The 13,963-nt window shown below is 39.0% G+C and overlaps 1 non-coding gene across 1 annotated transcript; it reads right to left on the bottom strand.

Moving 5' to 3' along the window:
* Window positions 1-12,669: 12,669 nt before the first annotated feature.
* On the bottom strand, window positions 12,670-13,306 carry LOC103177244. The gene is made up of 3 exons (XR_006085033.1): window positions 13,282-13,306; window positions 12,850-12,884; window positions 12,670-12,758 (listed from the first exon to the last, which is right to left on the bottom strand). It is a non-coding gene; the product is annotated as a BRCA2 DNA repair associated (transcript).
* Window positions 13,307-13,963: the final 657 nt, after the last annotated feature.

Below are 13,963 nucleotides of genomic sequence, written 5' to 3'. Positions count from 1 at the left end.
ATCCAATAGGGTGCGAGCAACAGCATAAACATGTCATACTAAATGGCATGCATCTGTGCTGTAAACTATCACTCTAAACAAGCACCTATGTACAGAACGATTTCTACTCTTTCATTAAAAATAATTTACACTGGACAATATTCATCATTTTCCAGTAACTACATTTATATTTCTCTCTCTTATGGCCAATAAAACAAACAACAAAAAAAAAGGAAATAGTTTTAGTGAAATAGAAGAGTGAAAAGAGTAATGGGATAACACGTTGAGAAGTCAGTCAAAAGGGTAAACAGGATTCTGGGTTTTACATAATTCATAAACTGATAAAACTTAAGGCATTGGTTAGGCTACAGCTGGAATATTTCAGCTGTGTTTAGTTGTGATATTGCAATAAAAANGGATATTTGAGCTAAAAGGGGATGCAGTATAGATTCACAAGGATGATAAAGAGGTGAGAGGAACCTATGAAGAGAAGCTAGGACTCTTTCCATTGAAGCAAAGAAGGTTGAGGAGTGAGAAGATGCATATGTTTAAGATCATGAAAAGGCTTGATAGGATAAATGGCGAGAATCCATTTCCTCTGTTAGGTGATTGGAGGATAGGAAAGGTGATTTTAAGATTATAATTAGGACTATGAAAGGGAAAGTTAGGAAGATTTTTNAAAAATCAGAATATTAGAGGATTTCAGGAATTGGCAGTTGGAGCAGTCTCGATTGGGGCATTTAAAAAGGAATCAGACAAACGCATGAAGAGGAAGGGCATCAAAAGGAAAGAGCAGGGAAATCGGATCAAGATATTTTTGGACAGCGGGTGTCTTAACACTTATGGAAACCCATCACCATGCTTCAGAGTATGCAAAGCAAACAGAGTTCCATGCATCCCACCTATACATAGTATTAGAATGGAATGCACAGTGTCTCCTTGTTCACAATCTTGGACTACAGGCAAAAAATTGGTACTGGGGAAATTGTTGGCATTAAAAAGTGACAAGTCCCCTGGACTTGATGGTCTGCATCCTAGGGTTTTGAAAGAGGCAGCTCATGAGATAGTGGAGGCCTTGTGTCTGATCTTCCAAAATTCTTTGGATTCTGGAACAGTTCCCATTGATTGGAAGATCGCAAATGTCACACCACTATTTAAGAAGGGTGGGAGAAAAGATGGGGAACTACAGACCAGTTAGTCTGATATTGGTGGTAGGGAAAATTCTAGAATCCTTAATTAAGGATGTTGTAGTGGGATACTTAGAGGATCACAATATGATTATACAGAGTCAACATGGCTTTACAAAAGGGAAGTCATGCTTAACAAATCTTTTAGATTTTTTTGAGGACATATCAAGTAGATTAGATAGGGAGGAAATCAGTGGATGTAGATTTCCAAAAGGCATTCGATAAGGTGCCGCATAAAAGGTTGATCCACAAGATTAGGGCCCATGGAATTAAGGGGACTATATTAGCATGGATTGAAGAATGGCTAATGGGAAGAAAACAGTAGGGATAAACGGGTACTTCTCAGATTGGCGGGATGTGACTAGTGGAGTGCCACAAGGATCAGTGCTTGGGCCTCAACTATTTACAATCTACATCAACGATCTAGATGAGGACATCGAACTTAATGTATCCAAATTCGCGGATGACACTAAATTAGGAGGTAAACACCGAGAATGATATTAAAAAAATGCAACGAGATATAGATAGGCTAGGTGAGTGGGCAAATAGGTGGCAGATGAAGTATAATGTAGGGAAATGTGAGGTCATCCACCAAGGTGGCAAAAACAGTAGAGCATATTATTGTTTAGAAGGGGTTCTAGAAACTAGATAGTGTTAGCGTTCAGAAGGACTTGGGTGTCCTTGTACACCAGTCACAAAATGTTAGTTTGCAGGTACAGCAAGCAATTAGGAAGGTAGGGAAGTCTTGCTGCAACTGTATAGGGCCTTGTTGAGACCACACCTAGAGTATTGTGTGCAGTTTTGGTCTCCTTATTTAAGAAAGGATGTACTCGCCTTGGAGGGGATACAACGTAGATTCACTTGGTTGGTACCAGGGATGAGGGGGATGAGTTATGAGGATAGGTTGAGCAATTTAGGCCTATATTCTCTAGAATATAGAAGAATGAGAGGTGATCTTATAGAAACCTATAAGATTATTAAGGGGCACGACAGAATAGATAGTGGGAGACTTTTTCCCTGGTTGGAAAAACTAAAACCAGGAGTCACAGTCTTAAAATTAGGGGTAAGCCCTTTCGCACTAAGTTGAGGAAAAACTTCTTCACTCAGAGGGTAGTGAATTTATGGAATTCTCTACCCCAAAGGGCTGTAGATGCTCAGTCCTTGAACATATTCAGGACTGAGATTGATAGATTTCTTGTGGATAAAGGGATTAAGGGATATGGGGATAAGGCGGGTAGATGGAATTAGAAAAGATCAGCCATGATCTTGTTGAATGGCGGGGCAGGCTAGAGGGGCCGAATGGCCTACTCCTGCTCCTAATTTTTATGTTCTTATACCTTTCAGCAGCTATTGGCCCGAGCCAGTTTTCTGATTAACTACCTGATAGGCATCTAACGTCAGAGTGGTGGGAGGACATTTTTGATGTGCCAGCCACCAGCCAAGCTCCTGGTCCAAAGCTGTGTACCAGGTTTACTTAGCACCAGCCACTTAATATAGGTCTTCATGTGAGGGGTATTGGCAAACAGAATTGTTGTCTGCCTTGAAGCCAACTTTGCCTAGTGCTCAGTAACAGATCAGTGTAGGCCGGAGCCCTCCTTCCCTGAGGCCACTTCCCCCGTTTACCATAAACAGCATTGGCTAATTTCTGGATTTAAGGAGAACATGTTATTGATCTAGTTTCCAAAGACATGCACAAAAACAATTCTCTTTGTTCAAAGGTCCATGACCCTGAACTGGTTAATTCCATATGGATTACAATTTTATGAAGGTTAGATATATTACCAAATGTAACCAAGATCACCAACATTTTAAACCATAATTATCTTATTTACCTTTTTCAAGTTTTTCCTCAGATCTCAGTCTCTTTCCCAGTTTGAACTCTGACTTATCAATTGATTGATTCATACTCTTCAAATCTGATGGGACTTCTTGGTCTGTTGTAGAACCGAAAAGACCATCATCCAACAGAGCCTTGGCACTCTCCAGAGCCTCATTTTCTATGTAATTTTCCAGCATTGTAGAATGTGCATCCAGATCATTCTTCAATACATAGCATCCCTCCACAGACACACTGACTTTATCACAATTAGAACTTCCACCACTGGCAACACCATCTTTTTCACCAGTAGTAAGGTCCGCTGTTCTCTCCTCTTTGGAGGCTAGAAAAGATCTTGCTACAGATATATTGCTTTCTTCCACTATAACTTCCTTCCTTTTAGCTGTTTCAAATCCAAGCATGCAGATTTTAGAATTCAATTCACTTGCTGACAGTGGTTTTGAAGGTCCAGTATTCAACTCTGCATTGTTTATTATACTTCCATTTGCTTCTACGTGGAAATCATCACACACGGCTGAGACCCTGTCAGAGCAGTTCTTTGATGTACATTGTTGAATTGGTCCTGTGCTACTTCTACATGCTTGGCATCCACTCATGTACAGAGCAGCCTCAGGTGATACCAATTCCTGAGTTTTTTCATAAATCTTACCTTTGGGGTATTCTAGGCTACCCAAAGGGCCATCATTCATGTCATCAAATTCTTTTAACATGGATTTAGCTTTCTGCCGTGCACCATTAGACACAATCACCTTTTTACCACTTGCAGTGTTGAAACCAAAAGACACGTTTGTATCTAAACTAAAGTTTTCTCCTGAAGATTTTGTTTTTGCGAGCTCAGGTTTTAAATCTTTCTCTAGGATCTTCTCAAAATCATCTTTATTACCTTCTATTTCAGAAAAGAGTTGTTTGCATTTCCTTAATAATTCCTCTGAAACCTGTAGCGACTTTCCACTTGCTGTGCTGAAGCCAATAGGATAACCTGTAAGAACCTGGAAGCGAGGCTCAGCTGTGGGATCTTCACAAACCTTGCCAGTGATTGCAAAATCATCTTGTTTAATACAGCTTGAAAGCGAACCTGAAATCTTGCTTTTATCTGGTTCTTGTTCTGTAGCTGTGTTTTTGACTGTGTTGTCAATGAATTGTGCATCAACATGTGGTGCAGGAACTGCAGTAGAAAAGGTCTCTGGTGCATTCATTGGAAGGTCCTCCTCAGCAAAGAAGGTTTTTGCTTTGGTAAGAGATGCTCTGCAAATAGAGACAATCTTACCACTTGCTGTTTGGAAACCTCTCATTTCAGTGTCAGTAACATCAGGCAGATGTACTTGTTCAACTGGAGATGGCAGTTCTTTTTTACCAGATACCTGGCTCTCTTTTATGAAAATACCACTGTCCACAGAGATGCTATTCATACTGGCAGTTGCAGACACGGCACAAATAGGAACATTCAATGCTGCCTTAACGTTTCCTGGCTGTTCATAGAATTCTACATTTGATCCTACATTTTTTACAGCACTTTGACAATTAACCAAAATCTTTTGAAATTCATCAACATGTACCTGTTCGGATATTGTCTTTGTGTTAGGCAAATTTCCACAACATTCTTCGTTGTCAAACAATTTTGCTTTATCCAGATATTCCACTGAGTCTCTAAATCGTTTACTACTAGTCTCCCAGAAACATTCAATTCCATTAGCATCCTCGATTTCAAATGCTGGATTGATGTTGACAACAGAAGTACTACACAAATTGCCACCAGTAGATTCTACTTCATTCCTGACTAGTTCTTTGTTCACAGTATTTTTTGTGCCACTGCAGACAGATAACGTGTTCTGTGGCATGCAAGTTGACTCTTTCATTGAACAAGGACTTCCACTTTTCTTGTTCTCAGATTCATGCAATAAATTCTCCTCAGCAATCAAAGATTTTGCTCTATCAAGAATCTCTTTGGATACAGTGACTAATTTACTTTCAATTTGAATAGCACTTTTTTGCCTGTTGTTGCCAACACTTTTACTCTCAATCTGCAACCTGTTTCTCAGAATGGGAGATGGGATGTTTGTATTGTTTACAGGTAAATGAATAGCTGCACACTCATGGTATGTTTTACTAGTTAAGATTTTTGTAACATCGCCTAATTTGTCTTCAGCAACTTTTTCATTCTCCATTGTGGAACTATCATGTAAATAGCCCAAATGCCTATTTGAAATTGTTTCAGAACTAGTTTGACCCTGGTCATGGTCAATCTCTCTGAAAATATCTGCTGATTTTTTTAAACTCTCACTCGAGAGCTTTATTTTGCTTCCATTTGCTGTACAAAATCCTCCATTTATATTTGTACAAGCTGCATTCATTTTCGTCGGCAGGACTGCTAAATTGAGTTTTGTAACTAGCTCCTTTTTATCAGTATTTGAATCAATTTCCAAATCACTCATACAGGAATTTGGAATGAGAGATGCTGTACAAGGTTTTGTTTTGTTGCTTGAATCAAAGGAATCTCCACAGTCATTTGATTTAATTTGCTTGATTTTTTCTGCAATCTGCTGATTGCTTTCAGATCGGTTCTTTATCACTTTAAGGCACTTTGATATTTCAGTCAAGACTCTATTTCCTGCACGCTGCTGTGAAATACATGGCTTGCTGTTCAATGGCAATGAAGATTCAATTTCAAAATTTTCATCAAAATCAACATCCTTCCATTCACTCCAAATTGGAGTCAGACTTGGTGCTGAAGCTTCAACTAACAGCTTGTCATCCTTTATCGTACAGTCAATTGGAGATTTTTTCCTAAACTGTGTGAATTCCGTTTGACTACCTGTATCCTCCAACATGCTAAACAGTTCTGCTACATCTGCTGTTTGACTAGCTGTTAAACACGCATCTTGTCCAAATAATTTTGGCTCAGATATAACTGCAGAGGTATTATTTGTTTGAGTGTTTATAATGACGTGTGGTAACGACTTATGAATAACACCTACGGGTACCTTAAAATTTATTTTATTCTCAGTTTCATCTGAAGAGTTTGTGCTTTCAGTTTCTTGAATTGTATCTCTATTCTGAGCAGGAATGTGCTCAATTGTAGTATCCTGTGTATTGATTACTTCTAAGATCATATTTTCAATCTCTTTGAATAACAATTTCCCTTTTGAAAGATTTTCAGCAGATATTTTTATATGTTTTTCAGAAGCAGTTTTAAAACCGTTAAATTTGGATTCAGTGTTACAAAATCCATAATGCTCAGATACCAATGGGATTTCAATGTTTCCTGAAACTATTTCAGTTCCTCTTGCAGTCACAGAACCACTTTCACCTTCATCACACTGAGATTTCCATTTCATTCTACTGAGAGACTCTTCTTCAATTGCAGTGAAATCTGAAAGTTTGTCAGCATCAAAACGCTCATACAATTTTGTTTCCTTGGTAGATGAAGAAACAACAGCTGTGTCCAAATCAGATTTACTTGAATATCCCGAGCCATACATTTTCTTTACTATTCCAAAATTATTTTCCATAGATTCCAATTTGGATTCTGGAACAGACTGCACAGAAAGAGTACCTGAAGAGGGCAATAATGGATCAGTACCTATTTCAGTAATCAAATTGGTTGTCCTCAAAGTAGATGCCAATATTCCAATTTTCCTACCAATGCGAGAACCTGCACTCTTCACAGAACATTCGGCCTTTTCATTGTCCACTAAGATGCACGTGTCAGGTGTTTTATCATGACTTGGTATTTCTTTGGTAACGAAACAAATTTCTTCCAAATGTTTCTCTTTATTGAAGCATGGTGATAATGGCTCCATATTTTCGAACAGTTTTGATTCTTCAACAGATTTCAAAAGGGGTTCAACAGATGTATCCATCTCATTTTTTTTCAAATTAGTTTTGCAGTTCTCAATATCAGAAATAGGTTCTTTGCATTTGCTCAAAGAATCAGACAAACAGGTTTTAGGTGATGGCAATCTAACTAAAGTGCAGACTTGCTGCTTTGTTGACAATTGTGCTGGAATGGATGCACCACAGTTACCAAGCCTGTTCTGGTTATTTGGCTCTCCTTGCAATTTTGTTTTACTACAATCATAACTTGTAAGACTTTGGTTTATATTAGAAATTGGTTCCAATGCAAACTGAAAACCAGATCTTCCCTTATTCTGCAAAATCTGTTTTTCATTTACATTCAACACTTCTGACTGGACAGTGTTAACTTCAGTCTTATCATGGAAATGGTTAGCCAATTTCACTTCAGACTCCAGGCTGAGCCTTTTTGCCACTGTGCGACAAGCTGTCGAACGAACTCTACGATGGATCCTTCGAGTCACAGGTCTACTGTTCAATGGAGTCACAAAGTTATCCCACTTCTTGTCATTAGCTAGTCTATCTTCTACACCTCTAGATTCATTAGGAAGTTGATGATTGGTCCGTACGGTTACATGTGAGGGCAGGTTAACATTTCCGTCCCCAACACTCTCATTTGTCTCGCAAAGTTGATCGGAGAGAAAAACGCATGGTACACATTCAGGGTCAGTGACTGCTTCTCTTCCTTTGTAATAAGTTGAAGTAGTGAAACCTGCAAAAAGCAAAGCAAAATTTACAAGTTCTAAAACATCTTTAAGCCCACCTGAACAACAATAACCTGCATTTACATAGCGCCCTTCACACATCGCGGAGTATTACACAAACACAAAACTAGATTGCCATTGGACCTTTAATGTCCAGACCTTGATTTCATCTGAAGAATGGCAGCTCAAACAACGCAACCACCACCAGCAATACATTCAAATGCCAGTCCAGATTATACAAGTTCAAAGTCACAACATGGGACTTGAACCCACAGTAGAAGTGAACGTGCTACCAACAACATCAAAATTACATTTGTATAGCGCATTTCATGTCAGGAGGGTATCCCATGGCGCTGGACAATCAATGTTTCGGACTCGAGCTAGGGGTTGGGATTGGGGAGGGTGGAGAGCATGGGGGAGGAGGATGACCAAAGGCATGGTCGAAGAGGAGGGTCTTCAGTTCTTGAGACGGGTCTTGAAGGAGGCAAGGAAGGAGGTGAGGCAGAGGGACTGCAGGATGGAATTCCAGATCCAGGCAGAGTGACAGAAGGCCTGCTCGCCAGCGGTGGGGTGGACAAGTGGGGGACCTGAAGCAGGTCAGAGCACACTGAAAGGAGGAAGCGGGCAGGTTGGTAAGGGATTAGAAAGTCGCAGAAGTAGGGGGAAAGCAAGGCCATGGAGGTCTTTGAAGGTGAGGAACAGGATCTTGAACTGTATCCTTTGTGGAAGCCAGTGGTGTCGGGCGAGGATGGAGGTAATAGGATCGCGGAGCCTGGTGCGGGAGAGGACATGGGTTGCAGGGTTCTGGATGATCTGCAGCCTATGGAAGGAGGAGTAGGGGAGGCCGACAAGCAGTGAGTTTGCGTAGTCGAACCTGGATGTTATTAATGCATGTATGAGAGTCTCAGCGGCGTGCAGTCTGAGACAGTGGCAGAGCTGGGCGATGTTGCAGAGGTGGGGGAAGGCAGAGCGGGACATTGCACGGATGTGGGGTAGAAAGGATAGTTGATGGTCAAACAAGACACCAAGGTTCCGGATTGGCTTAGTAAGGTGGAGTGTGCATCTTTGGATGATGATGCTGTCAGTGCCTGAGGTGTGGAGAAGCCAACGGGAGCCAATCAGGAAGGCCTCAGTCTTGCTGACGTTCAACTGTAGAAAGTTAGCTCTCATCCAGGACTTGATGTCTGACAGACATTCTATCAGGACAGCAGTGGTCCTGGAGTCAAGGGTGGAGGCAGAGAGATACAGTTGGATGTCATCCGTATAACATGTGAAAATTGACCCCACATATGCAGATGATGTCACCAAGAGGAAGCATATAGATATTGAAAAGGAGGGGACCCTGAAGAACACCGCGAGAGAGAGTGTGGGGCTCGTGGAGAAGCCGTTTGTGGAGATGAAGTGGAGACGGTGTGAAGAAGGATCTGAACCATTCAAGGGCAGAACCATGAAGGTTGAGGTGAGAGGAGAGGCTGTGGAGGAGGATAGAGTGGTCAATGGTATCGAAGGCAGCAGAGAGGTCAAGGAGGATAAGGAGGCAGGCTAAGATTATAAACAATAACCAACAAAGCCAGGCTAAAATACGTCTAAACAGCTCTAAAATTTTATCATTTAGGATATTAGTAGCAAAATATTAAAAATTTGAACAAAATGTTATACCTGTCACAGAGCTGTATGGCTTTGCAGGTGTATGAGCCGATGATTTCTTGGAGGAATTTAATAGCTCTGAGGGAGGAACTGGCTTTCTATTTTGTACAATAGTCCTGTCCAAATTAATATTGTTTTGTTCCTGGTGGGTTGAAGAATCAGGCACAAAGTAAAGAAATTTTCGGGAACGTTTCTTCATGCTACAAAGCAAAGAATTCTGGTCTTTTTCATCTAACTGGCATTTTTCTGAATCCTCCAATGAAACATCCTTAGTAATATCTGGATCCATCACAGAGCAAATCTTATTGGTAAGTCTGGTGGAAAATACAGCATGCATATTGGACACATTCTGATGACTATTGGTGGGGTCTTCTATATTGACTTGGTGACAAAGCAAATTCACTGGTTTTGTTGAGTCAACTCTGCATTCAGCAACACATTTTAGCTGCAATTCTTCATTTTTACCTATAGGAGAGGGTCTAGTTAAAACAGTTTGTGAATTGGAATCCATGTGGGTCTCATTGAGGGGCTGGATTTGTATCAACTCAGGTACTGTTAAAGAACTTATAAGAGGAGTTTCAGGAGTTCTTCTGCAAGCAGGTTTTAATGTAGTACATTTAACTTCAGTTTCAGAACGTTTTGTACTATCAAAAGATATTATGTTTGGCTTAAAACTAGAATCTTCTACTTCGGCTGCGAAATAACAAGACGCTGAACTCTCACTTGGGCCATTCTTTTTCCAGTATAATCCTTTATCAATAAATTTAGCAGGAACATAGTCTTGGGGCTGGTTTCTATTGGTTTCACTTGAAAGAAGTGTTATACCTGCATTTCCCAAACAGATTTCTGTTGTAGAAGTCACAATGTCAGAGGATTCAATCATATGACTTTCATCAAGTTCTGAAAAATTTAGCTGAGACCAGTCTGATGATGATGATGATGATGCATTTGAGGTTGACAAATCCTTCCCTAAATTTTTATCTTGAGAGTAGACATCAGTTTTCTGGCATTTATCAAAAAACATTTCATTCATTAAAACAGAGGTTGTGATGTCCTGAACTGAACTAACATTTAAATGATCAAAAATGATGTTGCTGCTTGATTTAGCTGCCATGCTCTCAAAGCAGCCCTTTTCATCAATGGAGGCAGACTCTAAACTTTCAATATTATTTGACTGAATATTCCTAACTATGGAGTATTTCTCCCCATTCTCAGTACAGGATATTGCCTTTCTTGGTTCTGAAAGTGGAGAGTCAGTGAAAAACATTGAAGAGACATTATCTGCCTTATTGAGTACTCTGTCAATAGGTAGTTGTAATTCAGTGTCTTTAGGAAGTTCAAGAACAGTTTGATTCCATGGTACCTCCGAACTGCATAGCCTTTCATCTTCAAAACCTTTGCTATCATTAGGCAAACATTCTGGTCTATTATTCAACCCTAAATAATGTACAAAAAAAAAGTTATCAGGTGAGGCGAGGATCAGTCTTGGCAGTTCTGTGCAGCCCCTTTCTTTCCCCCCCAGCCCCCCAAACACATCAGGCCATTTCTTAATTGAATAGCCTTTGTTACCCTTTAAATCACATGAGCTATGTATGACACCTGCTGTTGTACCTATCAATGGGGTTGGGACCTTATGGATCCCAACAACTACATTGTACCAATGCTGCACTCTACATCCATAGTCAAGAGCATAGAAATTAAGAAGTATGACTTCAGTAATAAAATAATCACTGTATCTCTTTAGATATTAGATCAGATGCTTCATAGCACTCCATGCAAGTTACCTCCCAGACTGTAACAACATATCACATCTTCAGCACATACTCTATGTTTAAATTAAAAAAAACAGAAAACAAGATTAAATCAGAATTATTTGCAGCAATTTAAAAATTAAAGTGTCAAACAAAACAGAAATTTTCACCACAGGAGACTATTTGCTCCATTGTGCCTGTGCCATTACTATCTCTAATTGTTACTTTTTCGTTGATTCTACTTTTACTTTCTTACAAATGTAATATTTATGAGCATATAAATATTTGAATCTTTCTGAAAATATGTTCCATTCATTTGATACAGTGCCTTCCAAAACTGATGTCTCAAACTCTATTCAGAATTTTAATGTAAAATGTTGTATTTGGAGGCAAATAGGCAACTGCAGGCAAATGCCTTCAAATACCCAACGAAGATTAGTGATAAGTTAAAGAAAGGCAATTATACTCACTACAACTATTATCAACAACTGTAACGTATCCATTTTTCTCTTCCTCAATCAATGGTAGTGCATGTGTATGGTTTACATTTACACGATCACGTACAAGCTGTAGTAAAGAAAAACTGATTAATATTACTAAATTACTTGGGCTTTATTATACACATTTTAACATGTAATCATCACTTACCATGGGGACATGTACATCCAAAGGCTTGAATTGAGGTAAATCTTTTTCTTCAGCTTAAAAATACAAAAAACTATTATTTATGAAACCAGAAAGATCTTACAAAGTCATTCTCAAAAATTGCATTGCATCCTTCAGTATTATCAATTTCTCTCTTTTTTAAATCACCTTTGCATTATCTCAGTGAAACCCATCAATAAGTTTCATTAATAAGCAGGGCAGCTAATCTCCAGCAATAGAGTCCTGAAAAGCATCAGATGAATGAATGATTTTTTTTGGTTAATTCGAAGGAGAGATATTGCATCACTGCTCTGTTCAATACTACTACTTCTGATTTGACATTCAGCGCAGATCCTATATGCCTTGTTTACTGCGGTCTCACGCTGTTTTGATATAGTGAGCAACAAATCAACTAACACTCCATGTCTCTTTCAGCTTCCCTTGCCTTCTCCATCCATCCATAGAAAATATATGCCTCCCAAATGCAATAAGTTGCATTTATCTATAGCTAGCTGTACCCGTTGCAGCTATGCTTGCAAACAGTTTCATTTAATTGGCCTTCTCTCTTTCGCTTGGCATTTTTAATTTATCCTTGAAAGACTTGATCTTCACTTCTTAGGCATCTTCATTCCTTAAGATTAAGAAAATGTGCTATTGAACTTGTTAGCATCCCTTGTTCATATATTTGCACAACATCCCTTTGGGAGGATTCCTGGTGGGGTCTCTACATCAATTGGTTAGACACACCCAGACAGACATTTTGTCTTTATTAGTAGATATATCTCTCTTGAAAGGTGTGTGACCTCTGTTGCTATTTTGTTGCAGAATACCATCTTTTTATACCTTTTTATTAATAGCTCATCAACGATAGGAGATCCCCGAACAAAAATATGCCCATGACACTCCTTTGGCAAGACCTTTCCAATGAGGTATAAATCATGTCTCTACCTCAATCGGTTATTGCGTTCTTGGCGGACAAGACAGACACACAGACAGACATTTATTAGTTATATAGATGAGAATTTTAAATAAACAGCTCACCTTTACATATAATGACAGTTGGGGATAATGATGGTGGGGTTGCTAATGAACTGGACCAGGACATGTCTGAGTCAAATTTAGCTCCAAGACTTTCTGAAATGCGTTTTGGTGTGACCTAAGTGGAATATAAATATAAATCATGCAACTTTTTAAAAAATTCTTAAAAAATGTTTTTAAATGCTTTCAGAGATGGAACAAACCTTTACCTCGGATGGATGGCAAGGGGTGAAAAATCCATTATCTGGAAGAAACATTTCATATTTTCATATTTTTTTATTTAATTGCTCCTTCAAAACCCGTCTTCAAACCCTCTTCTTCGACCATGCCTTTGGTCACCCTCCTACTCCATCCTTCCCTCCAAACCCCCTGATCCAAACCACCAGCTCGGTACAGACTGTCCAGCATTTCGGGACGTCTTCCTGAAGTGAAAACACGATACGATTGTAATTTGTTGCTGTTGTTACATTTTATCCCTGAAACGAAGACTAAGTGTTCCCAAATGATATCGTCAATTATTAACTGGAGACAGATTAGTGGATGGACAATATTAGTAAGTTTTCTGACCAACTTTTTAAAAAGTGTCACAAGCATTTGGACACAATGCTGAAAGACATGAAATACATAGAAGCTATACTCACCCTGGTTAGAAGTATCCTGTGGAGTCTGGATGTGTTGTGTAAAAGAACAGGGCTAGTATGATTCAAACAAATCAGATACAATTAGCTTCTACATTTTTATTTCCCGAATACAAGCAATTTCCTATTTACAGGATTACTATGGGGAATTTTCTTCTCTTCTCCCTTTAATGTATTATTTTAATTAAAATTAAGTAAAACCATTCCTATATTTACCAATCAATTTTGTAAATGTCTGGAAGGTGGCAAAACATTTTAACCCCCCCACAAAACTAGAAGTACAAGGTTATACATCTGTAAATTTCTGTCAATACCAATCATCAATGGTCATCCTCTTAACCATTAACCCACATTAACAATCTACTAGGCAACAGGAATTACATTTCTATATAAATTCAGAGGTCTTGCACCTTGACATTACTTTACTCAGGATCTACACATACACCTACCACAAGATGGGTCTCAGACCTTGTAATTCTAGAATACCATGCTTCTATTTAATCAACCAATAAACACAAAATGCTTAATTTAGTGGCATTAACCTTAAGAAAAAGGGTTCAGTACGACCAGTAAAATATAATAATATGGTCACTCAATCCAGAATGTGGGACACTGCCGTGCTCAATTGGCTGCCATATTTTGCCCACAAAACATACAATCAGTTCACTTTACAGTACATCACTTC

The sequence above is a fragment of the Callorhinchus milii genome, unplaced genomic scaffold, assembly GCF_018977255.1.
Source record: "Callorhinchus milii isolate IMCB2004 unplaced genomic scaffold, IMCB_Cmil_1.0 Scaffold4, whole genome shotgun sequence".
Lineage (NCBI taxonomy): Eukaryota > Metazoa > Chordata > Chondrichthyes > Chimaeriformes > Callorhinchidae > Callorhinchus > Callorhinchus milii.
This window is presented reverse-complemented; position numbering and strand designations above follow the sequence as displayed.